Here is a 25,537-nt window from a genome sequence, read left to right as displayed (position 1 = left end):
ACATACAGGAAAATATACATATGAATATTAATTATTGATTTCAAAGACCATTTTCCCAGCTAGCAATTTATTTAAGGACAGATTACCAAGTATTTGTCTGATTCTACAGAAGGGTCACCTCAGGGCATGACCTGATCAATCGGTCCGCCAAAGAGGACCAAATGCAGAGTTTCTGTTTCAGCCTTAGGTTCACACTAGGCTTCTGCTTTTCACTGGACTTACTGAGTACAGAACCATCCCTGATGTGGCTTCTCATGAGGGGCCAGGGGCTGAGGCAAGGGGAGCTCATTGCAAAGACATCTGTTCTGATAATGGCGCCTCTCTCACCCGCCATGAGTCCTTCCCTCACAGACCCTGGCAGCCTGAATACTGTGAAAGGCTTTGGGATAATTTCCATGCTTGCCTAAGCTGTCACTGCTATAGATCCAGAAGCTGGAGCCATGTTAATAAAAATGCGGTTGGTGACTTTCACAAGCAAAAATTGTTATTTATAAAAAGATTTAATAAATGACATTTAAGGGACCCAGAAGTGTTATTGAAAAGGGGTCCTATGAGGAACGTTAGTTATTTTTTACCTCTCCCAACCCCACATATTAGTTTTGAGTAGTGGATTTAGAATCATTTTGAATCTAATTTGAATCATGGTTTTACTACCTATATGGTTGTGTGACCCTGGGCAAGTTATTTATAGTCCCCATTTTGTCATCTGTAAGTTGGTAATATAAGCCTACCTCAGTGACTCATTCTGAGTACATGGAATAACACAGCCTTGCATGCTTTGACTGTGAGTACATATTGCTGATCCTCAACCACCAATGCTTGATCACCCAAGTATTGGAAAAGCTCAGGATAAAACAGGGTCTTGGGCAACTTCCTCTTCCTGATGCTATGTTCAATTTTAAATCACTTATGCATTGTATCATTCTTTTGAGTCATGTTCATTTGATAGGATTTCCTTCTCCTGGAGACAATCTTATTAGAAGGTAAACTCCAGATAGTTATGATGTTGTTATAGAAGGAATGAGAGTTGATTCAACCTCCATTGATTCTCCACCTCTTTTTTTCCGTGAAACATTTGCAATACACGTGTGCTCTTTTCAATTCTGGGTCTCTGACAGTTAGATGTTCTTGACATCATTAAGGTCTAATTTATAAATGTAAAATACAAATTAAATAAAGCAAAAAAAACTTTCATTATACCATGAATGACAGGTAGCATTGCATAGATTAACTTTTTAAAAAATTAAATTTATTTTCCTATTAAAGATGACATAATCACATTATAGAAGATTTATAAGATAAAAAAATAGTAAAGGAAATCACCAATAATCATTATAACATATACTGGTAACTTTTGGTGTATTTTTTCTAGCATTTCTTCTAAAGACATTTTTATATGATTGTAATAATAATATATGAATATTTTTGCATTCTGAATTTTTGACTTAACTATATATTACAGGTGGTTTTCATGTTATTTCATAATCCTCATAGAGATTATTTAAAATCATTTTTAAGATTATATTGTAGTCTATCAACTGGATGTAACACAATTTAATTTAACAATTTTCCTTACATTTTGATTTTGAATGTTTTACTATTAATATTTAGTCACCTAAACAGAGAGGACCTTGCAGATCACCCTCCTAATTCATTCATTCACTCATTGATCAATTTGTTTATTAATCAATTTCTTGAGCATTACTTGTTATCAGGAACTGTATAGGCTTTGGAATACATCCTTGAACAAAACAAAGAGCCCTGACTTCTTGGAACTAACATTATAGCTGGGGGAAACAGTTATTAAACACACAAATAAGCAATTTATATCATACATTAGAGGGGATAAGATTTATGGGAAAGAAAATAGAGAGCAGAGTGGGGGAGGGTGGGATTTTCCATGTGTTAGGCCTCATCCAGCAGGTGTCATTTGAATGAAAACTTGAAAGCAGAGAGGGAGAGGTAGCCATGAGGATGTTTGGGGAAGGGTGTTCCAGGCAGGCCAATCAGCTGGTGCAAATTGGGTAGTGGGCCTGGTGTATTCAAGGAACAGCAAGAGGCACTGGGACTGGAATATTTCCCTTCACCGTCAACTTCCCTTGTTTATTCTTTGGTCTGTAGCACTTATCACCTATGTCATCTGACATAGTATATATTAATATCATGTATTTGTTTATTTTCTGTCTTTCTTCAAAAGAATGTAAACTAGGAAAATAAGCACTTCATTTTGTTCACTGCTAGAACACTACTTGCCTGGCATATAGTAGATGTTCAGCAAGTATTGTTAAATGGAGGAATCAATGAATAATTTAGAAACCTGAATCAGTGGAACCTATAAATATGTTAAATTTGTTTCTGTTTTTTACTCTGCACATTAATAGTGAGTATTGCAAAGTCATTCTCAAGCATTACTGTTCTATTTTAATGCTAGCATATTAGCCTATGAAAGCACATAGTCTAACTCACCTGTGAAGAGTTAAGGCCTGGAGTGAATAAATCACTTGGCAAACTCAAACAGCTAGCTTGTAAAAAGGCCAATCTGGAATCCGAGTTGCTGAGTTTTCTTTCTATCATAACTTTGTCTTCCTCTTATAATTGAATTCAAATATATTTATTCTGCTTTTGACTGTTAATTTAATGCATTTGTAATTTTTCTTAATTTGGGCTGCTACTCCACTTTATGTTCAATCAATCTGCACATCTTCCAGCTGTAGATTATCTGTGGATTTAATTTGGTTCCCTGCTCCTGGATAGGGAATTCACTTCCTAAACTGCTTGATGACCTCAGCTTCTTAGGATCATATTAACCTCCCTTTATGGAAGTAGCAATATACTCAGCCACTCTAATCTTTGGTGTTCTTCCATATAAAAGGGAGATAATAGTGGTGTCTTTTGTCCTTTTATACAGATTTAATGGTATCTACTAGTTAACATAACACAAATCTGGCATATAAAAAAACCCTAGCAAATTTTAGCCATTATTATCAAGTACTTTGATGTTGGTCCTCATAAAAGCTGTGATAGATAATAATATCTCTCTTTTGAGGTAGAAATTATATATGATTCAGAGTAGTGAAATGACTTACTATCACACGGAAGTTCCCAGGCCTTGAACCTTTTCTTTTTCCACCTTACGCTATTATATTTCAATGAGACCTCAGCAGAAAATACAGAAGACTTATTTGCACTTAATTCTTTTTTTTTCTACCAATTTACAGAGAAATGTAACCCACAAATAAACTGATTCTGGAATCAGGCAGTCAGTACTTTTATTGACCCCATGGAAGAAAACCTGTTAAAATAGCCAGTCTATTAGCAATGCACCCATCTGACATACTCTAAATGTCTAAATATTATTTATCCATAAAAGAAACCAAAGCCCCTAAGAAAAATGTCCAATTCCGGGTCTAAGACAGGAAATGTACAAGATGCATTTGGAATATCTTGTAATACCACAAAACAAGGAAGCTATCAGAATAGTATCAAAAGCATTCATAAGCCAACTTAAAGAGACTCCCATTGCAAAGGATGGGAAAATTTTAAAATCACTAAAGAAAAACCAGCTGCAATGAGTTGAAATACATCAGGTAAGTTTAAATTCAAGAAGTCAAAATGATGCTTAAAAAAACCAAAGAAACAAAAAATTTTCATTGGACACCTTTGAAGGATATTAATTAGTGAACTCATTACTCTGAAATCTGATAAAGAGAAAGAATCAACCATTTATTCTAAATTTCCTACACAAACTATACCTGAGTGTAAGCAAACAGTGAAGGAGAGTAAGTTTCTTTTTGTTCAAGCCAATAAATGAAGTATGATAGAATTAAAATATAACCAGTTTTTAATCCCTAATGAATTAACGGATAGAGGCATTGATCCTCACTGGTTATCAGAAAAAGAAATTTAACCAGACACCACCTGGTTGACGCATGAAACATCAACTAAGAATAATTCTTCCAGAAGTGAAACTGAAATCTGATCATGCCACTACACCTAGCTACTTCCAGTGTTTTTCAGAATGGTTTGAGAAAAAAAATTGACCCTACTAATTCACAAGGAACATAAGGGGCAAGAGAAAATGGTGAACAAGTTAGGGATATAATAATCAAAATTCAGATCCTAGGGAACTCCACAGGGCAAATAACCTGGGTTTATTAACAAATAGCAGGAAAAAAATGGAGTAAGAATGCATGTGTGTATCAACATGGGTCTTTTAAAATAAATTATAGTATATCTGTACAATAGGGTAGCATGTAGTTTTTAAAGGGAATAAAGAATGAGATCTTTATGCTAATGTCAGAAGATATCTAAAATAAAATTGTCTTGTTAAGACTTTGACTGTTATTGTTACCAAGCAATCAATGAACTCTGTATCTGATGCACAGAGAAACCAATACCATGGACAGTGGCCTTTGGAAAAAGAAAAGCCTTATTGCAAGTGCATTGGCCAGGAGATAGGAGGAAATACTCCAATCTGTCTCCCCAGGCTGGGGTCAGGATCAGGTTTTATAACCAAAGGGTAATGAGGTGTGATCTGATTGGCTCTTGCAAGGGGGTGATTGCAGGAGGCACGCTCTGGCTGGACCATGTCATGGGGTGATGCCAGGGCTCTAACCGATTGGATCCTGGATCCTGCCATGTAGTGTCTGCTTCTTATTTCAGCTCCTGCTCCTGGGTCGAAGTATTAATAGTTAGGTTTCACCTGTGGCTGCATGCTTGGTTTTTATGGGCATGCTCAGGTATGTCACCTTCAACCTGGGGGTCCACAGCAAAGAAAAAACAATTCATAACTTTGTTACAGAAAAGTTGAGCCAGATTTGTCTGTTGCAGTTACATTACCTAATTATATTGGGAGAAACTCATGACCTTATACATATAAATATATTTTCAATCACATTTTAAACAGACTTCTTAGAGATAGCTAAACTAATCTAAAGTTTCTTAAGCATCTAATGAGTGTGAAACTCTAAGTGATACAGATTTTACAAAGCTATTAATGATCAAGGAAATGATAATCTCATTGAGGAAAGGGAACCAGGAGAAGCAATCTTGAAGCCATATACACCAAACGTAAAGTAATATGTATTGGTATCATTTTTTTTTGAGATTTTGCTTATTCTAAACCTTAAACCATAATTCCATTACAGTGTTGCTAATTGTAAACTTATGGAATAAAGATTTAATAATTGGAAAAATAAATTTGTGCCAAAGTGAATATTAGTATCATGCTTTTTTTCCCTACCAGATAACTAAATACATAGACTCTGCTACTTTTGTTTTTAATACTGATCTTAAGAACATGGAAAAATTTGAACATTACTAAAAATTCATATGTGAACTGGACACTTGGTTCCATTTAAGAGCCCAGGAGCCATTAATTGTTTTACTTCAAGTATCACTTTATGCAAACTTAAAAAAGGGTACTTTGTTCTTTGTGTCTGAAAAGTAAAAGTTCTTAGGTTATCATTAGAACTACTTTCTGCATTCTGTACCACTAAGATGTCTAGTGTGATGGTTAATTTTATATGTCAACTTGACTGGGCCATAGTGTGCCCAGATATATGGTGACACATTATTCTCAGTGTGTCTGTGAGGATGTTTTGGGATGAAATTAACATTTGTTATCAGTGGACTGAGTAAAGCAGATTGTCCTCCCTGCTGTGGTAGGCCTCATCCAATCTGCTGTAGGTCTAAACGGAACAAAAAGGCAGAGTAAGGGAGAATTCAGCTCTGCCTTTGAGCTGGGATATGAGTCTTCTCTTGCCTTCAGATTCAGGTTCATACTGGAATTGTACCATTAGCCCACTTGTTTCTCAGACCTGCAGACTCAGACTGGAATGATATCATTGGGTCTCCTGGATCTCTAGCTTTCTGACTACAGATCTTGGGATTCCTCAGCCTTCACAACTGTTAACCAATTTGTTATAATTTCTCTCTCTCTCTGACACACACACAGACACACACACACCCATCCTTTTTGTTCTGTTTCCATGGAGAAGGTGACTAATCTACTGAGAAAAGTAATTTTCCACTATCAAATTTATTGCTACCCACAAAGGACAACAAGTCTTGGAAAGGATGTGCTTGCTTACTGTTGGTGGAATGAAAAATAGTGCAGCCACTACAGAAAACAATAGGAAAGTTCCCCCCAAAATTAAAAATAGAACTACCATATGATTTAGCCATCCCACTTCTGAGTATTTATCCAAAAGAATTGAATCAGGATCTCAAAGCAGTATTAGCTTTCCCATGTTCATTTAAGCAGTAGTTACAATAGACGACGATGTGGAAATAATATAAAGGTACATGGGCAGATGAACAGATAAATAAAATGTGGTATATACATATATTGGAATACTATTAAACCTTATAAAAAAGGAAATTGTACAATATGCAACAAGATGAATGAACCTTGAGGACATTATGCTAAGAGCAATAAGCCAGTCACAGAAAGACAAATACTACATGATTCCACTTATATGAGTTATCTAAAAATAGTGAAATTTATAGAATCAGAGTGGAATGGTGATTGCCAAGGGCTGGGTGAAGGGGAAAATGAGTTGCTAATCAACAGCCATAACGTTTCATTTAAGCAAGATAAATAAGCTCTAGAGATCTGCTGCTCAACATTGTGCCTATAGACAACAATAATGTATTGTACACTTAAAGATCTGTTAAGAGGGTAGATCTCTGTTAAGTGTTATTGCCATAATAAGGTAAATAAAAAAATTAGAACTATATAAATACTGTTCATTAGTAAGCTAAGTAGTATATTCTGATATTCCCTCTCTCATTAAAAAACAAAATTTGTTGCTACCCAAAAGTAGATTATAATTCCTTTGTCAAGGCAAAGTGGATAGTAAACTTTATATTTCTAATGACAGTCATTTTCCCTTAGCATTTTGTAAATCCTTCATCAGAGTTTTCTGTTGTTTTGTTGAAAACATGTTTTCTGATTACCATTCTTCGTAAGTAATGTTTTCTTTTTCTTTCTATCCAATTTTAATGTGTTATATCTGGTTTTAGAGGTCTATAGCTCTGCTTCAGTGTCTAAGTGCACATTTTTTTTCTTACTATCCTTCTTGGCATGTAAAGCATTCTCACAGGAAGATAGATGACTTTCATAAATTCTGAAAATTTCTTGGCCACAATCTCTGAAAATATTGTCTCCCCTTAATTCTCTTTTAATCTCTCCATATCTCCTTGTCTTTCTAGGCTGCATTCAGGGCAAATTTTTAAGATTTATCTTCCACTTCACTAATTATCTCTTCAGCTGTATCTAAAATTTTAAATTCTGATGACAAGTTAATCAATTTTCTTATTTATCTATTTTTTTTTTGCTTGTGCTTTTGGTGTCCCCTGGAGAGAATGTGAATTCATTTCATCTGAGAATCACAAGATGCTGCTAATCTGGAGCCACAAGTGCCTATTCATCATCCCTGGTAACCACTTATTGTCACTCAACAGAATTAACCTATATTCCTCAACTCTCCCTCACCTCTAAAATGAGGGTATATAAACTCCTGGACCCCACTAGGAAATTACGTAATCACTCTGTGATTCTCCTTGTGCACATGGTAAATAATCCCTTTCTCTTATTAATCTGCCTCATTGTAAGTTGATTTTTCAGTGAACCTTTCAAGCAAAGGGAAAATTTCCACTCACCCCCACAATCCCTTTCTGCAGATTCAGTGTGCTTCCCCTTTTCCCTTCAGTATTGCTCTGTTTCCCATACCCCTAATAGGATCACCAGTATGATCAGGCTAAAGCAGCCCACCCAAGGCCTTTACATAAAATTACACCCTTTCTTGACTTTTTTCCCTTCCCTTTATTCCATCTGTTGCCCAGGCTAGAGTGCAGTGGTGTCATAATAGCTCACTACAACCTCCAACTCCTGGGCTCAAGTGATCCTCCTGTCTCAGCCTCCCAAGTAGCTGGGACTACAGGTATGCATCACTATACCCAGCTAATTTTTCTATATTTTGTAGAGATAGCATCTTGCTATATGGCTCAGGCCAGTCTCGAACTCCTGGTCTGAAGCAATCCTCCCACCTTGACCTCCCAGAGTGCTAGGATCATAGGCATAATCCACTGTGTCCATCCTCCCAATTTCTTAAGAATTTTTCCTCAGAAAACTTTCTTAATAAATCATATGAAACTTCATGTTAGGGTCTGCTCCTGGGGAAACTAACCTAAGTCCCAATTACTCTCCAAATATTCAGTAACAAACTATATTTTAAAAAAAAGGAGCTTGTCTTTTGCATGGAAACGATATCATGGACAAGTCAAAATACAAACTGGAAAAACACATTGGGAATATGTGACAAAGTGCTAATTCCTCCTAATATGCAAAGACTTCTTAAGTAAATAAATTCAAAATGACCAAAGCCTAACATGGGAAAAGGACATGAACAGGAAATCACAGCAAAGAAAATATGAATGGCTCAATTTCTCTCAAAATAAAATAAATTATAATTATAAAGATAATGAGATACCATTTTTATGTTACTCATATTGGCAAATACTTTACAATACATTACTGTACCAGAAATGAGTAGGGAATACTGTAGGTACATGAGTAATCTCAATTTTTGAAGGAAGTGCTAACTGGATATTACCTCCTTAAGAATTAGCATTATTTATGACACTTTAAAATGGACATGACCTATCCTTTCAACCCTGATTGCTTTCTTTCCCATTTTTCTTTTTAAACTCTATAATATCAGCTATCACTCTGAAATTATTTATTACTTATTTATTGTCTTCTTTCCTTCCACTAGAATGCAAGCTCCATGAGAACAGAACCTGTTTTGTGTGGTTGATTATAATATCCTCCATTCCCTAGAACAGTGTTTGGCATGTAATTAATGGTCCACCAACATTTGTCAAATTGTTGAGTCAATAAATTAAGTAATTGGCACCTATGGTATAGTTTGAAATGCCCTCTAAAACATCTCCTCAGTATCCTACAGTACTGTCTGAAGTTCTCACTTAGGCAATCACTGAAAACACTGAGGGAGTCCAGTCTAAATGCACTAACATTATTACTATTATATTAACAGTAATATATACATACATTTATGCACTTAGATAAGGATAGATATGTAATAGAAACTACTATAGCAGAGAAATCTAAATAGAAGTAAATTAGAGAAGGAACTGGAGCTAGAGAGTACATTTGAACTCGGTTTGTGGGCCAGGAAGGATCAGGTCATGAAGTAGAATTTAATTAATTGCCAACGAGTGGATGCCAGGCCTTGGCTGCAGTGTGGGGAGCCTTACTTGGGTTGTAGAGATGATAGCCAGGGGGATTCTTTAGAATACAGAGAAGAAACCAGAATCAAAATCAAAGCAAAGGACTTACACTGTACATGAGAACACTTGAAGCAGAGACGGGAACACCGGGCCACAGAAGAAACCTGAAGGCATCAGAACAGCTGGAGCACGAGGAGCAGGTTTGTAGCAGGAGCCTGGAGACCCGCGAGCCCCAGAGCGCAGGCGCGCCAGGGATTGTGGGAAACCTACGCCATTGTTCTGGTGGGGAGAGGCCAGTGAGGACCCACCAGCCTAAGCCGACCTGTGACAAAAGTAATGCGGGGTCCCCAACTGTGCCACTGTTCGTAGTGTGGAACGGGGCAGCGTTGAGGTGGGGACCATCTGTCCCTTCTGGTAGCGGCCACCCTAGGTCTGGCTCAGTTGCGGCCACAGGCACAGTTGAGTGTAGACAGCGGCGCTGCAAGAGACTGGGGTCTCCTGGGCACAGTCGGCGTTTAGCCAAACCTCCGGATTGGGTCCTTGGTTCCAGCCACACCTTTTTTGACATTTTCTAGAGTTTTCTCTCCCTTAAACGCTAAAACTTTATTACACAAATTTGCAGAGAGCCAGAGACATCTCAGAAGCCAGCATTTTGGTGGAGGAGATGGCTGGAGCTGAAGAACCCACCTGGCCTCACTCCTACTGGTTTATTTTCCTCACCTGACCAGTTGAGCTGAGCCCCTCCCGGGCTTTGCCAATGGATGAGATACGGTTCTGAAACCCGAATCCAGGGAATGAGACTGAAATTTGCTTGGCCTGAGGTAAAAAGCACTTGAGTGGCATCCGGAAAATGGGGACAATACTTGTGCCTACTCATGGGGTGTTAATAGAATTAGATGAGGCAATATATGTAGAGTGTGTAAGAGCGAGAGAGAATAGGAAAGAAAGTAAAAATGTTAGTAACGGTTCAGCTCTCTTAGATTTAGGACTGAGACTAGACTCAAGCTAGTGCCATTTGTCCTGGTTCCTCCCTGTGCTTTATAGCACAAAAATTTCTAGGCTGGTACTAATGGACCGAGACTTCACATCTTCGTCATTGTGCTTTTCTGAGAAAGTTATATAACACGTCTGACTTTTAGTTAATCATTGTTGGCAGTTAGAAGGTGCTATATGTCACTAGGAGTATAAGACCCCCATAAATGATTCATACTTACTCTAATTTAGGTAAAATATTTGTTTCTTAGTTTTAAGGACTTCATAAGTTCTTAGGTCTCATGATGTGGAGTTATTAAATATGAATATAGCACTTCCATTTTCCCAATGAAAGTTGAGTAAACTAAATTGAAATATGAAACATAATTAATTGCCAGGCTAACACCTCAAATTATTTGGAGAAAATAAACAAAACACAGTTGTTGAATTAGAAAAAAAATTAAGAAATGAGGCAATCATTTTGTTAAAGTCATCTAAACCAAAAACAGGCAGATAGTTTCAAGTAAAGAGTAGTGTACTGGGGTATAGCTAAATGCATACCTCTGATGATATTTGGACTTTGAGCCTTAATTCTTTTTTTTATCCTAAGTAAGGTTGATTATAACAGCAAAATATGATGGTTAATTATACCAATGGAGAGACTTCCATAATCTACATTCTGTACCAGACAATGAAAATATTCATTTTCATTCTCTAGAAATTTCCTGCATTTGTTTCTTATTTTTATCTCTATAATGAAAGTGACTCTTAGAATTAGCAAAAACTGGGTTTTCTAGCTTTGGGATGGTGGGCAAGTTATTGCGTTTTATCTAATGCTTATTTCCTCATTTGGAAATGAGATCAATACCCTAGAGTGCTCTTACCCTAGAGTGCTGCTGTAATGTTTACATACTCTAATAGATTGTTTACTGAAAATCCTTAGCTGACTTCATAACCAGTTATTGATTGTCAGATTTTAGAGATATGGTAGAAATTGCTTTTCAGTTAATATAGTCCCAATGAAATATTAACTAAAGACTTGCTGAGTTTATTTTAACATTGAAAATTATAACAAGTATCAGACAAAAAACTTTTTGGGTTAAAAAAGTTTAAGCTATCAATACATTTTACTTATGGCTTGGAATTTTGAAACTGTAGCTATTGCATGGTAAGAATTAAAAGCAAATAACAACCATACATAACTGAGTAACAATATTTTTTATGAACCATTACCATTAAGTAGCTAAGGTACTAATTAATAGATGCAACCTTGATAGACTCACTGCTTTGTAGGTATGTTTACAACTAAGCATGTGCCTTTTGAAGTTTCTTTTTAACCCTTTGGAAGTTATCTTGATGTCTGTTCTGGGTTTTTAGGTCCGATTTGGTTTGTTTTGATTTTAAGCAAAATAGCAGGTTTTATAAAGACCTCATCCCCATCCCCCAACCTCATACTTGGTCCAAGCTCTTCCAGGATTCTGAAGCAGAACAGCCCCTAATTCTAATAAATATTCCTGAGTATTTTCATAGCTAATTTCCCAGATCCTCTCAAGAGTTCCTTCCTTTCCTGTGCCTTTTGTTAGCTGGTGAGTCTCAGGGACACTCCCATCCTGTCATCAGCTAGCCAGATTCTTACTCTCCTGTTGCTCTAGCACTGAGTTCCTGTTTCTCATGTCTCAGGTGAGAATCACAGGGCATTCCTGATTTCTCTTTTTGGTGAGGAGACAAACACAACTGCCTGATCTTCTCATCCATAAGGGTAAATGTGCTTAGGTTTTTATAGAGTAGTGGAGAGGGGCAGAGAGATAGGAATATTAATGCATCTTTATAATGTCATTAAACAGTTGAAGTTGTAGTTCATTTTTTGAAGCATTTGTCATACATTTATTATATATGCTAGATATATTGTTTATTTTAATAACAGCAGTAACAGCAATTATGATTATTAATGATAGCTTACATTTTGTGTGTGTAACAAACATGTGAATAGCCAGAGTAAGTTGGTTTGACTTTGATACTGAGAAATGTAATCTTGTTAACTCTTGCTTCTTTGATGTTTGATAACTGTTCTTCCTTCTCTTTTGTGAAATAGAAGCACAACTATCCTTTGGCCAGACTGATGTATAACCACCAAACACTGTAAAAAATATCTGGAGTCTATATTAACGATGTATTGTCCCATTATTTGTTTTAAATGTTACCTACTTATTCCACTAATCCAATTTAAAAGACTGAACATTTATCAGGTAAGTCAGCATTTTACAAGTCTGAAAAATATTTCAATTGGGCTGAAGGAAGGAAGCTTGAACTCTAAGCTTAAACGGGTTTTTTCTTTCCTTAGTGAACTCCATCACAAAGATGCAAAGAGACAGTCAAATTAGTGAAATGTACACTAAGGCTTGAGTCAGTTTGACAGGCTTATAGAGTCATGATCCATGAAGACTTCCTTGGTTCGGTTTCTTCTCAGAAGCACACTGTATGGTGACACTCATTACAGTGGCACAGCAGCAACATCAGAACTATTACTAGCTCCACTGCAATTTGAATTTGCTGAGTATTTCACTTTTAAATTTTTGGTTTTTCAGAGATGGGGTCTCACCATGTTGCCCAGGCTAGACTTGAACTCCTGGGCTTAAGTCCTTCTCTCCCCTCAGCCTCCTGAGTAGCTAGGACCACAGGCACATACCACTATGCCCAGCTTGCAGAGTATTTCATTTCCTCCAGAGCAATTACTTTTCTTTCTTAATTTCTAAGGAAAACTTCAATGCTAGCAGGTCTATGAATCATTAAATGGTCCTGGGCTTGTCTTTTTTTCATGCTTTTCACTGCCTTTCATACAGAAGTAGGTGGGGGCAAGGGACAATACTAACAGGAACAACTTATTTTATATATTTATTGGGTACTTCCTATGTACAAAGTGTAAGGGATAGAAAATAACTTCCTTATACTCTCTTATGTTCTGTAGCTGGGGCCTATAAATTGAACTGTCAAAAGACGGATTAACAAGACACCAATGTGCATGTGTACAAAGAAGAAAGACGATGTGAGGACACAGCAAGAAAGCAGCCACCTGGAAGCCAAGGAGCAAAGCCTCAGAAGAAATTAACCCTAATGGCATCTTGATCTTAGACTTTGAGTCTCCAAACTGTGAAAAAATAAATGTCTGTTATTTAGCCTTCCTCCCATAAAGGGAAAAAAAAGGATTGACAGAAGAAAAGGATATAAATTTTATTTAATATCTTCATGGGCACATGGAAGCCTTCACAGGAAAAATGAAGACCCAAAGAAGCTATTAGGACCAGGAGCTTTATACTTTTTTAACAAAGAACAATAAATTGTGGAGAAGTGGCAAGACAAAAGAAAAGAGGTTTAAGCTTTTGGGGGCAGTAATTTGTGGGAAAGTGACTAGAAAATATATGGGAAAAACTAATGGAAGATAAAGATTATTTTAGTAGGTTTGTTTATACTGGTCCATTTCAGTATTGACTCCTAGTTTCCAGTGATAAGAATATTCTCTTCCTAACACAGGGAGAGTATCTTTCAAATGGAAAATTTTACATCTTGCTTCAGGGAGAAAGAGGAAGTCAGAGAGCTCTTCCTGCATCCACTGTTGCTCAGTCACTTTCAGCTCAAAACAGTCAATATGCCAAAGTGGCATGTTTTGGGGTGGCATGAAGGTGAACACCTTCATTTCCCCTGTCTGAAACTTCATTATAAGTTTCTCATAAAAGCTGAATTGGTGGCTATGTAGAAAAGAATCATTTTGGTAACTGAGTGGTAAGAGATCTTCAAAGGGAGAGAATAATGTATATTAAAATGAGTAAATAAGCAGAAAAGCTAAAATCTAAGCACATTTTCTCATATACCATTAAACCCAATCTTCCAACTCTGGAAACATGTCAGTCCAATAAAATGGTTGAGCCTCATTTATCTTATGGAAAGTGTTAATCTTTTCTGTTAAAAGGTATAAATTAGACACTATTTGTTTCATATGGTTCACATAGAGGCAGTATTTTTCAGCAGTATTTGCACAAGCACTCCCTTGTTGGGCAGCCCTGTATCCCGGGTGCAATGATTTTGGAGTACAAGAGAAGCTAAACTATTAACTTCTGATTGGAGTGCTTCCAACATTTTCATAGTGGTATTAAACTCGTTCTAGTACCAATAAAAGATTTAGGATCACCCTTTTAAAGTCATAAGGTCCAAAATTTGGGAATATGATCCTCAACACTGAAAAGAACTTGGAATGGGAATACACAATCAGTTTTTCTATGCAGTCTCATCTGATATGTTTATGTGGTATGACTTTATTAATGAAGGAACACAAGTTTGTAATTGGCTAGCCTATAAAGTGGAGTATTGAGTGACAGAAGGAGCCAGGCATTTGAGCACACATTACCCTGACCATTTAAATAGGAATCTTATGTAACTTGTTGCTACATAAGATAAAAAGAGCAGTGTTGTTCATGGACAAGGTCAGAGTGGAATCTGCAATTCCCCAGGTCCAATTTGTTTCACGTCCTTTGCCATTGGTCATGTTGGCTTCTGCACACCTCTGTTTTCATGTGCCACTTTCAGTTTGTAAAAGCAGAACATGTTATGAAATAGTTGACATAGGAGACTTGCAGTCTTGCTTTGGCAGGCATAAGGCATGGTTTTGTCACCTGACCAATTTAGTCCAAATTTTTGATCTACCCATATAAAATTTTGGTGTTAGGTAGCCTAATCAAAGAAATAGCTGACCTACCCCAGGTTGTGCAAGACTAGACTATTAACAAGCCAAAATTTTTGGTGTTGGCAAAAGTTTGTGCCCTGATAGGCAGTGCTAGAACCACTTATGACCTCTGTGAAGAGTTTGAAGATGCTGTGTGTGGACTCAAACCACAGGGTTCGATTGCAATATTGCCTTGGTATATCATCTAGAAATGGTCCAGTACCATGTCTATTTTTAATACAAAGGAAAAAAATTCCTTCCAATGTCTTTACCTGAGCAAGGGATAGTCCTTGAGCATCCATAGAGGTTTTACCTGGCCAATTGAACTCACCAGAATAAAAAGTAGAGTGACATTGTTTTTCTGGTCGTGGATACATACATAACACACACTTTCATTCATCCATCTTTTATAGTTGGTCCACCAGGTGCTCACATTGGCAGGAATGAAAACTAGTTAAGGTTTTTTTTGTGTTTTTTTAATGCTATGTAGATGTTGACATAACCAACAATCAGAATGATTAGTTAACATGACCAGGGTTTGGGAAGCTGGTGTAAGAGTGTCAAGTTTGTGCTTGACCTGTTAAAAAAAAAAACAAAAAAAAAAACAGGCTAAGATGATAGTTTGAAAGAGCGCCCCTAGTGGAGGATTAGAGGGAGAGCAGGATAGATTGAGACAAGTTATCTCTAGTCAGCTTTTCAATAGATGGGGCGGGGGGGAGGATAGGTTTTGTTTTTAAAAAGTTCCCCCTTACAGGGAGGAGAGAGACTCAAAAGGGGGAAAAGTAGATAGAAACAAAATTTCTTGATTTGTGATCTTAAGGAAAGCTGTCTACTTTGTGATGTCATCTTGTTTCTAGAGGCTTGTAATTGGCTCTGAAATCCTTACTGTGAGGTCACAACCTGTAAGGATGGCCTTCCAGTTATCCTAGGAGTAATGATCTAGATTTAGCTTGCTGTGGGTCACGTGAATCCAAGAAGATTTTTCTTTTATTATGATGGCCGTTTAGGTTGTTAGCAGTACTTCATCAGGTTCTTCCCAGCTAGGTAACAGTGCATGCTTTCTTCTAAAAATCTTGATGTACACCTGATCTGGTCAAAAAAGATGGCAGGATTCATCAGTCAATGTAAGCCATATATTTTGCTTGTTGATGATGTATTCCAAGTATACTAGTAAGTAAATTCTTGGCCGGGCGCGGTGGCTCACGCCTGTAATCCTAGCTCTCTGGGAGGCCGAGGCGGGCGGATTGTTCGAGCTCAGGAGTTCAAAAACCAGCCTGAGTAAGAGCGAGACCCCGTCTCTACTAAAAATAGAAAGAAATTAATTGGACGGCTAAAAATATATAGAAAAAATTAGCTGGGCATAGTGGCGCATGCCTGTAGTCCCAGCTACTCGGGAGGCTGAGGCAGGAGGATCGCTTGAGCCCAGGAGTTTGAGGTTGCTGTGAGCGAGGCTGACGCCACGGCACTCTAGCCCGGGCAACACAGTGAGACTCTGTCTCAAAAAAAAAATAAGTAAATTCTTGTCATAGCATCAAATTGTTTACTCAAATTCCCATAATGTCCACTCAATCTGGGAATACAAGATTTTGAGATGCTGGTAGATACAGGGTGTCCCAAAACTATAAAACAGTTTATTCTATGTCTCCTGTCTGAAGAATTCCAGGTTTTCATTAAGGGCCAAAGGTAATGTTCTTAGCCATTTGGAGTCCAGTTTCTTGACAGATTTTTATTATGTCTATATCGTTATGATTCACTTGTTCTGATGATTGAGAATGGCATGATTTATGAAATTTTAAAGACTACTCCAGATTTTTTGTAAGTGGTTTATATCTGCTAAAAAAAAAGGAGTTTCTTGCTCTGATTCAGTCTATAAAGGGAGGCTCAATATGAGGAATAATCTCAGTTATTAATTTCTTTACCACTGTCATGGTGTCAGTATATCTAGTTAGATAGCATTTAGTCCATCCACTAAACATGCAGCCAATATCCCAACAGAGGCATAGCCTAAAGCTGGAGGTAAATCTCTCCAATCCATTTGGAGTGTCATAAGGGGCAGTGTGGGCCTTGGAGGATTCCCTAAATTATGAGTAATTTGGTCAGAAAGATAGCTGGATTTAAGGTGCTAAAGTGATGTAAGATGATGGAGGGTTGGTTTATAGGGGCTGTTAATGGCTGGTCTGCTGCTGTGTAGAGAGGTGCTGTGTCTTATGAATTTGTAGGAGAGCAGACTCAGAATGGGGAACATAGGGGTAGATGGGGAAGTCTAATGGCAGAGTACTGAATTTGTCAATTAGGACAGCAGCTGTGGCTACCTCATGCAGGCAGGGAGACATGCCTGATGCCATAGGGTAATATTGACTTGAGAAATACAGTATAGGACCTATCTGAGAGGCAAAACATTTTTCTACAATACGTGCAACAATCCTATTATTTTCATGGCAACACAGGTGAAAAGGTTTGTCAGAATTGGGTAAGCTAAGATCTGGGTATGTGGGAAATGCTCATTTGAAGTCTTTGCGGGAGTTCAATGCCTGCAAGGGCCAGAAAATTGACTCTGAAGTAGCATCTGGAATGAGAACACATAAAGGTTTAGAATAGGCAGCAAAATTAGGAATCCACTGGTGACAATAACTAACCGCCCCTAGAAATCTAGGCAACTTTTTTTGGTTTGGGGAGAGGGATGGGAAAAACTGACTCAAGGCATTTTGTGGTGAGTTTTTTTAGCATCCTGAAATATCTCATGTCCTAAGCAAGTAACAGTTGTTCGCACCATTGACGTTTAGTTCTAAGGATTTATGGCATCATTCAGCTATTGCCTTTAGGAGAATGAAGGCATCTATAAGAGTACCTGATGTAGCCTGGCTATAAAATAAGAGGTTGTTTACATGCTGAAAAAATGTAAAGCCTTGAATAACAGCTACAGGGGCTAAGCTGGTTTTATAGATTTGGGAAAATATTGAGGGGAATTTGAAATATCTCTGAAGTACTTGAGTCCATGTTAACTGTCTTCCTCTAAACATAAATGCAAACAGAAATTTTGATTCAGGGTGTAATGGAATTGAAAAGAAAGCTCCCCAGAGATCAATTACTGTAAACTAGGCTGCATCAGCAGAAACTGAAGTAAGAATAGTAGTTGGATTAGGGACTACAGGGTAGCGAGGAATTACAAAAGAGTTCATGGCTCTTAGATCTTTTTTCTTTTTAACACACAATTAGCAAACTTTATTTAATTTACATGTCTAAAATATAGCACAGAGAACTTGTAGAAAACATATTTTAATAAAGTACACATTACTAAAATTGCAACATTTATAATTTTTCTAAAATTGACTATATGCTCAGCTATAATGCTGTTAACATCTGTATGACATGAAAAATTTCTTCTTTTTTATTCCTGATATTGGAAGTCTGTTCTTTCTTTTGTTGTTTCTTGAACAGTTACCCTAAGGAGTTGTGAATTTTATTACAAATTTTTAAAACCTACTTTTAGTTTTGTTGATTTTCTATATTCTATATTGTTTTCTATTTTATTAATTTTAACCCATTTCCAACTTATTTCTGTCCTACATTCTCTGCTGTACAGATAATTTCTAAACAGATGATCACTTTTAAGCTTTTTATTCTTTTCTAGTATGTATATTTTAATGCTGTTAATTTTCTTCTACCTACTGCTATCACTGTATTCTATGCTTTATTAAGCCACATTTTTAGTATCATTTGGCTCATTCTATATTCTACTTTATATTGTGTCTTCTTCTTTGAATTTTGGTTTACATAGAGGAGTAGTACTTAATATTTAAACTGTTAGAGGTTTTCTCGTTATCATGTATTTTTTAATTTGTTTCTTAATTCCATGGAGGATAAATAATATACTCAGTATGATTTCAGGCCTAAGAATTGTGTTGGCTCTTAGATCTTGTACAAATCTATAGATTTGATTTTTGCCTGAATCAAATTTCCCTTTTATTATTGGAAACATTGAGGTATTGCAAGGTGAGGAGGTAAAGATAAGAACACCCTACTATAAAAGAGAGTCTGTTACAGGTTCAGTTCTTTTTTTTGCGTATTGAAAGGGTATTAGGCTACTGATAGGAAAGATTTATTACTTTTCCAGGCGATGCCCACAGGCTCTGCCCTCAGTAGCAATCCAACCTCATTTACATGTGAGGCCCAGAAACTAATTGGAACATCTTTTAAGATTGCATCCTCTTCAGAGGATTTTAAATTGAGATAGGTTTTCATTAGAGAAAGTAGGAAGTTTGAGGTTTGGTCTGAAGATGGGAAAATAAAAACATCTTTGTAATTACTCTTTATGGTGGGATTAAATTTACATAACAAATCTCTGCCTAAACGGTTTGCCAGTGAGGAGGCAGAAACTAGAAAGCCACGAGATGTGTTAAGAGGGCCTACAAATATTGGGGTGACCTGAGATGTGGAGAATGAAATAGATTGCCCAGGAATTAAACAGCTTGAATAGAATTAGAGGTGACAGATAGAGATAAATCCTTTAAGCCAATGGTAGAGAAAGTCATACCAGTGTCAGTTAAGAAATCTAGTTCTTAGTCCACTATTTTAAGGATAGAAGATCCTTGTTCTCACCTCTTAGGAAGGAGAAAAAGGACACTCTGAGGATGTTGAGGTCTAGGGAAAATATTTAAGCTTTCCTTTCTTTTAAGTGATGGACGAATGTTTTTCCAATGTCCTGGCTTTGTACAGTATCTGCAAACATCTTGGGATGACTAGGGGAGGCTCTGTGGTTGGTAAGAAAAATGGGTGGGCTTTGAGTTACCCCTAGAGTCACAGGGGTAAAGTTTTTGTAAAGTATGTAAAGTATGTTTTTGTAAAGTCTCAATTTTCAAGGCAATTATTGTTGCCTTATGTGTTCAATGTGGTAAAATTTTTACCTTTTGCTGGCTTCGTCAGGTGTCCCCAAGATCTCAGCTGCAGCCTCTGGAGTGAATATTGTGTCCTAGCCAATGATATCCCATTCTCATTGCCAGAACTATAGGGAAAACTCTACTCTCTGAAGTTCTGTGCCTGGAGCCTATGAATTGATCTGACAAAAAGATTAACAGGAGGATAGCATGCAATTTTCATTTAGTTAAATTTAAAAAATTTAATCTTTCCATCAATTGTTTAGAATAAGAGATCTCGTATACACACACACACACACACACACACACACACACACACACACACACACACATATATCTATAGAGAGAGAGAGCGAGAGAGAAATTTTTAAATTTAGGAGTCTAATTTAAAGTAATGATTTTTCTGGCCATTGACAATTTGAATTTTTAATGGTGTATTTATTCTAATAGCCACCCAACTGAAAAGCCTCTTCATGTAAAACTGCAGATGTAATTTTAGGGCCTAGAAGAAGCAATCTCAAAGATTGCACCACACTCCCAGAAATAGACTAAGATAGCAAAAAGATTCTTGTTGCCACAGTATTAACCATGTATATAACAAGAGTAGAAATGCTGACAGATCCATATGAATGGGACTTCCCAGGAACTTGATACATTCTGAACAAAGCTCTCAGGTTCCCAGCCATTTTTAGACTGGCCACCAGACGTGACCTGTAAAATCATGCCCCCCGGATGGTAGAGATGGAGAGAGCACTCCCACTCAGTTACAAGCCAAGTCCTCAAGGACATGAAACAAGATGAGAGGGAACATTATCTGGTACCCCTCTTTATGACAGGACAACACAGAGAGACAAAACAAAGGAAAAGACTATTTCTGGGAGAAAAGGAATTGAACAGACAAATAGTGACTTTTACCATCTGCTCAACCCCATTTCATGGAAGCCTGGCCGGTAGAAAATTCTTACCCTTTGCCAGCAGGTCACATTCCCAGATTTTATTCACTGCAACTTCCAGAAGAACAGAGCTTTTGATCACCCTGCTCACAGATTACAGAAGAAAAACATTTTCTGTAATGACTGAAGCAAAATTATACTATACATGTAACCAAGACACAAACAACAGTTACTCCACTCAGTATCTGAGCTTTAACTTGGCAAAAGCAGATGAAGCGGTCTTCTCCGAGTCAGGCCTGCTGAGCTTCTGCTTGCAATTTTTTTGGGTTCCCTACACACATATGAAAAGACAAAGACAGACATAAGGCCTCTCAAATCAGAACCAAAAACAACATTCCAAGCAAATCAAATGTGGTTTCTCAAGGTCACATTCCCTTTAGCTCCTTACGGGGTATCCCCAACCAAACCGGGTACTCTGATGAGGCAAAGCCAAGTGTCTTGTCAAGGCAGAACCAAGTGTCTTAAGGGATAATACCTGGTATCATCACACGAGAATCCACCATTGACCCAAGACATCTTCCAAGCCAAGTACCTGTTTCTGACACTGCTGGATGAAAGCCCCTCAAGCCAGCAATGCCTGGTCAGCAGCCAAACACTGGGATCTCTCCCTGAGTTAAAATCACTCAGGCAGCTGTTGGATGGGACCCTGATGGTAGCTGTGCAAGGGCTGATGTGCTATGGGAAAGACATCCACACTAGACTTTTGTCTCAATTGGGATACCAATAAGTTCTTAATGAACCAAACTGAGGTCTCCTTATTTAGTGTAGTAAAACCAGTCACTGGAGGCAGGCGTTATAGCGGCAGAAAGAGGCATTTATATTGCCAGATGCCATGCAAGGAGAACTAGCAGCTAGCACTTAAAACTCAAACTTCCCCATGATTTACAAGCCAGGGTTTTTGTTTTCTTTTTTCATTTTTTTTTTTCCTACAACACAGAGTAAGCTGGAAGTCAGGCAGGGCTGGCCCAAAAAGGGGATGGGATATCCTGAGTTTCGGCAGGAGCGGGGAATAGGTAGATTCGGGAATTTTTGGATCAGTGGAAAGGAAGCTTGAGATGAGTGTGACAGACCACAAAATTTCCCATAAAGGAAAATTTAGTACAAAGAATGGCAATCAGAGTTCAGTTTCTCAGTTCCCTTTTATCTGCGTTTTCCATCCAGTATGGTTCTTTGAAAAACAACTCCAGAACATGTGCTAAGATGCCATCTTTCAGTTTCCATAGGGAATCAAAACTCCTCCTGAGTCTGGCTAGCTTGGAGGACCATTGTTTTCAGCAGGTTGCCCATTCACTTTTCAAGGCTAGCTAGGTGCCTGGAACATCTCCTGAAAGAACTCAAAGTTTTCCTTTATTTTCATGGCTTGGGGGCCTAGCAAACCCCTCAGAAAGGTTCCTGCTTGGTTTTAGTTGCATGTTTTCTGCTTTGGGGATATTATACTAGTCTCTTAAATTTTTTTCCAAGATTCTTAGCTTGGATTCACTGTCACTTGTACCTAAAGGTATAGTCAGCCTTTGGGTTGAACTTATGAATGAAGTACCTTAGAAATGATACACATCCTACCAAATGTGATTAGGATACAAGGACAATAAACTTGGGACCTGCTGCTCATGAGGAATTTTGCTTTTTATTTTTCATTTTAAAGAATGATTCCCACAGTATTTATAGAAGTAATTTAGAAACATTAAAATTACCTTCAGTATCCTGAAGCTTCCTGAGGCTAGAGGCTATTGGCTCAGTATTGTAACAATGCCTAGGTGACGTTAGTTGTTCCGAGGACTGCAGGGAAATGGAGACTGAGGAGGTGCCTTGTGAAGACTGAAACCCTAGGACTCTGTCCTTCACCCCTCCGCCTTCAGTAATGTCATGGTCTGCTTTCACCAAAGCTGTAATCTTGCCTTTATCAATATTTGTCCATATTTCTGAATTTTATGTTTATATTTGTGATAATTTATATTGAAAATCTCTAACAATTTTAATGGTAAGAGGATTGTATCTAAATTCAGTTCTTAATTCCATACAGCTAATATATCCATAGACTCCTGGGAAATGGGAACACCAAAAGGTAGATTCTGGGGACAATCTCTTAACTGACTTCTGTATCTCTTCATTATAATTCTCTAGAGAGAAATCATTTGTTATGGAAATAAGGCATTTGTTGTGGAAAAGAAGAGCTAAGAATTAAGCAAAGAAATTTGGCTGTTTTGTTTGGCTTTTTCTGTCTGAGACTCCCTTCTCCTTACCTCAAAAATCCCAATATTTTCATAACATCATGTTGTATACCTTAAATATACACAATAAAATTTATTTGAAAAAAATCCAATCATCAACTCCTTTTTTAGAAAATAAAACAAGAACCCCTTGTACAAGCATCCTGGTGAATAATGTGTAGGGAGGTTTATGATTCTTTTTCTTTCTGTTGAATAGAAGCTGAACTTCAAATCTCTTCTGGCAAACTAATTTCTAGGAAGAAATTTTATTTTGTCCCCACTTTTTATTTAAGTAACGATATGATAATTAGAAGAAAATTAGAAGATCAAAAAGATATAATGGGCTGGACAGAGTGGCTCACACCTGTAATCCTAGCACTTTGGGAGGCAGAGGTGGGAGGATCACTTGAGGCCAGCAGTCTGAGACCAGCCTGGACAATATAGCAAGAACCGCACCTTGACAAAAAATTTAAAAATTAAGGGAATGTGTTGGCGTGTACTTGTAGTTCCAGCTACTTTGGAGGCTGAGGAAAGAGGATCACTTGAGCCCAGAAATTTGAGGTTACAGTGAGCTATGATCAGGTCATTGCATTCCAGCCTGGTGACAGCAATACTCTCTCTTTCTCTCTCCCCCCCCATATATATGTATATTTGTATGTATGAATATATGTATATTTATTATATGAAATAGATGCTTAGAAAATATATATATTCTTTCATATTTCTGAATTTTATCAATTCCTTAAGCATGCATATACATTTTTTAAATATCTCAACTTACAGTGTGTATTTTACTTTATTTCACTTAGTATTTTAGACAAAAATCTTTACATGTTATTTCCTTATCTTTATAATTTGTTCTGATACCTGCATAAATCCCCTCAGGCTGAAATATACCATATTTAAGAATTTATCATTGGGTATTGAAGTTCTTTTCTTATTTCATAGATGCTACTGTACATAGTGGTGAATACTACATATGTGCATATTTACAGGTAGCTACCTAATTATTATTACAAAATAATCTGGACTTATTTTCAGACGAGGGATTCTTGCTTCAAAGGCTTAGCTAGCATGTGAGCCTATCATCAAATTTCTTTACAATAGGAATAAGGGTTTAATTTTTTTTTTTTTTTTTTGTTTTTTTTTTTTTTGAGACTGGATCTCACTCTGTCACCCAGGCTGGAGTACAATGGCATGATTTCCAGGGAGATGAGGTTCTCTATTAGTTTCTCTATTTAAATAGGTAAAGTTCTCTAGTTGTATTTTAAATAATAGAAAGATGCTATCTGAGATGCTAACTTCAAGTTCTGTCCCCAATTTTGTGCCAGTTCTGTGCCTTTAAGGCTTTGTCTTGGATTTACACTAAAGAAGAGATATTTTATTCAGTCAATTTTCAAGAATAGAAATGTCCATTCTTATTTGAAGATTTCTGTGGGTAGAGATCTTCTCAATGGGCTCATTCTGCCCCATGTTTTTCTTATATAAAATGATCATGAGGAAACAGATTTGAATGCTAATTTCAATAAGATTAGCCTACTCCTGCCCTGAGATACAAGAAAAGTTAATCTTTTATTCTATTTCTTTCTCCCACTCCGTGCCACTCAGGCATTGGTGTTAGTAGTTGGTATTTAAAAGGAGTTAGTTTTTTCCCCAAATAATATTTTTAGTTGAAGATTTTCTCAGTCCTGAGTGAGAACGTTTACAAAGGTTTAAACTATGAAAATCTTTAGCTACTTTGCATGTTCTAAATATGAGGGAAAAAATTCATTATTTTCAAAACACTAGACTGTAATGGTTCTAAGATTTCATTTTATTCTGACTATGGTGTTGTCTTTAGAGAAATTTATTTTTCAGCCATGAGAACAAATGGATAATTTGCTAGAGTAAAGACACAAGTTTCTGGAAAGAATGATATAATTCTTCCTGTACCTTCACATAGTGGTATGCTACTATCTAACTAAAGGAAAAGTTCCAATTTCCTCCCTAAACCACAGAACATTTAAATATGTCCTTTTGTAGGTAATTTTTGCAAATACCAAATGACTCTGACCATTTTATTGTACCACAAAAATGGTACCATACAGCAAAAGTATGTGCTGTAACACTTCACTTTGTAAAAATCAGAAGGATAACACAATCTCACTTATCAAAGAGTATAAAAAGACCAAAATCTATACATTGCTTTTCTTAAGCTAGGCTAGAATTAATCCTTTCCATAGAAGATTCAAAGAATGGCCAGGCGCGGTGGCTCTCACCTGTAATCCTAGCACTCTGGGAGGCCAAGGCGGGTGGATCACTCAAGGTCAGGAGTTTGAGACCAGCCTGAGTAAGAGCGAGACCCTGTCTCTACCAAAAAAAATGGAAAGAAATGATTTGGACAGCTAAAAATATATAGAAAAAAAATTAGCCGGGCATGGTGGCACATGCCTGTAGTCCCAGCTACTTGGGAGGCTGAGGCAGAAGGATCACTTGAGCCCAGGAGTCTGAGGTTGCTGTGAGCTAGGCTGACGCCACGACACTCTAGCCCGGGGAACAGAGCAAGACTCTGTCTCAAAAAAA

This window comes from Propithecus coquereli, unplaced genomic scaffold (assembly GCF_000956105.1).
Source record: "Propithecus coquereli isolate 6110/MARCELLA unplaced genomic scaffold, Pcoq_1.0 Scaffold4, whole genome shotgun sequence".
NCBI lineage: Eukaryota > Metazoa > Chordata > Mammalia > Primates > Indriidae > Propithecus > Propithecus coquereli.
Note: the sequence above shows the minus strand (reverse complement) of the source record.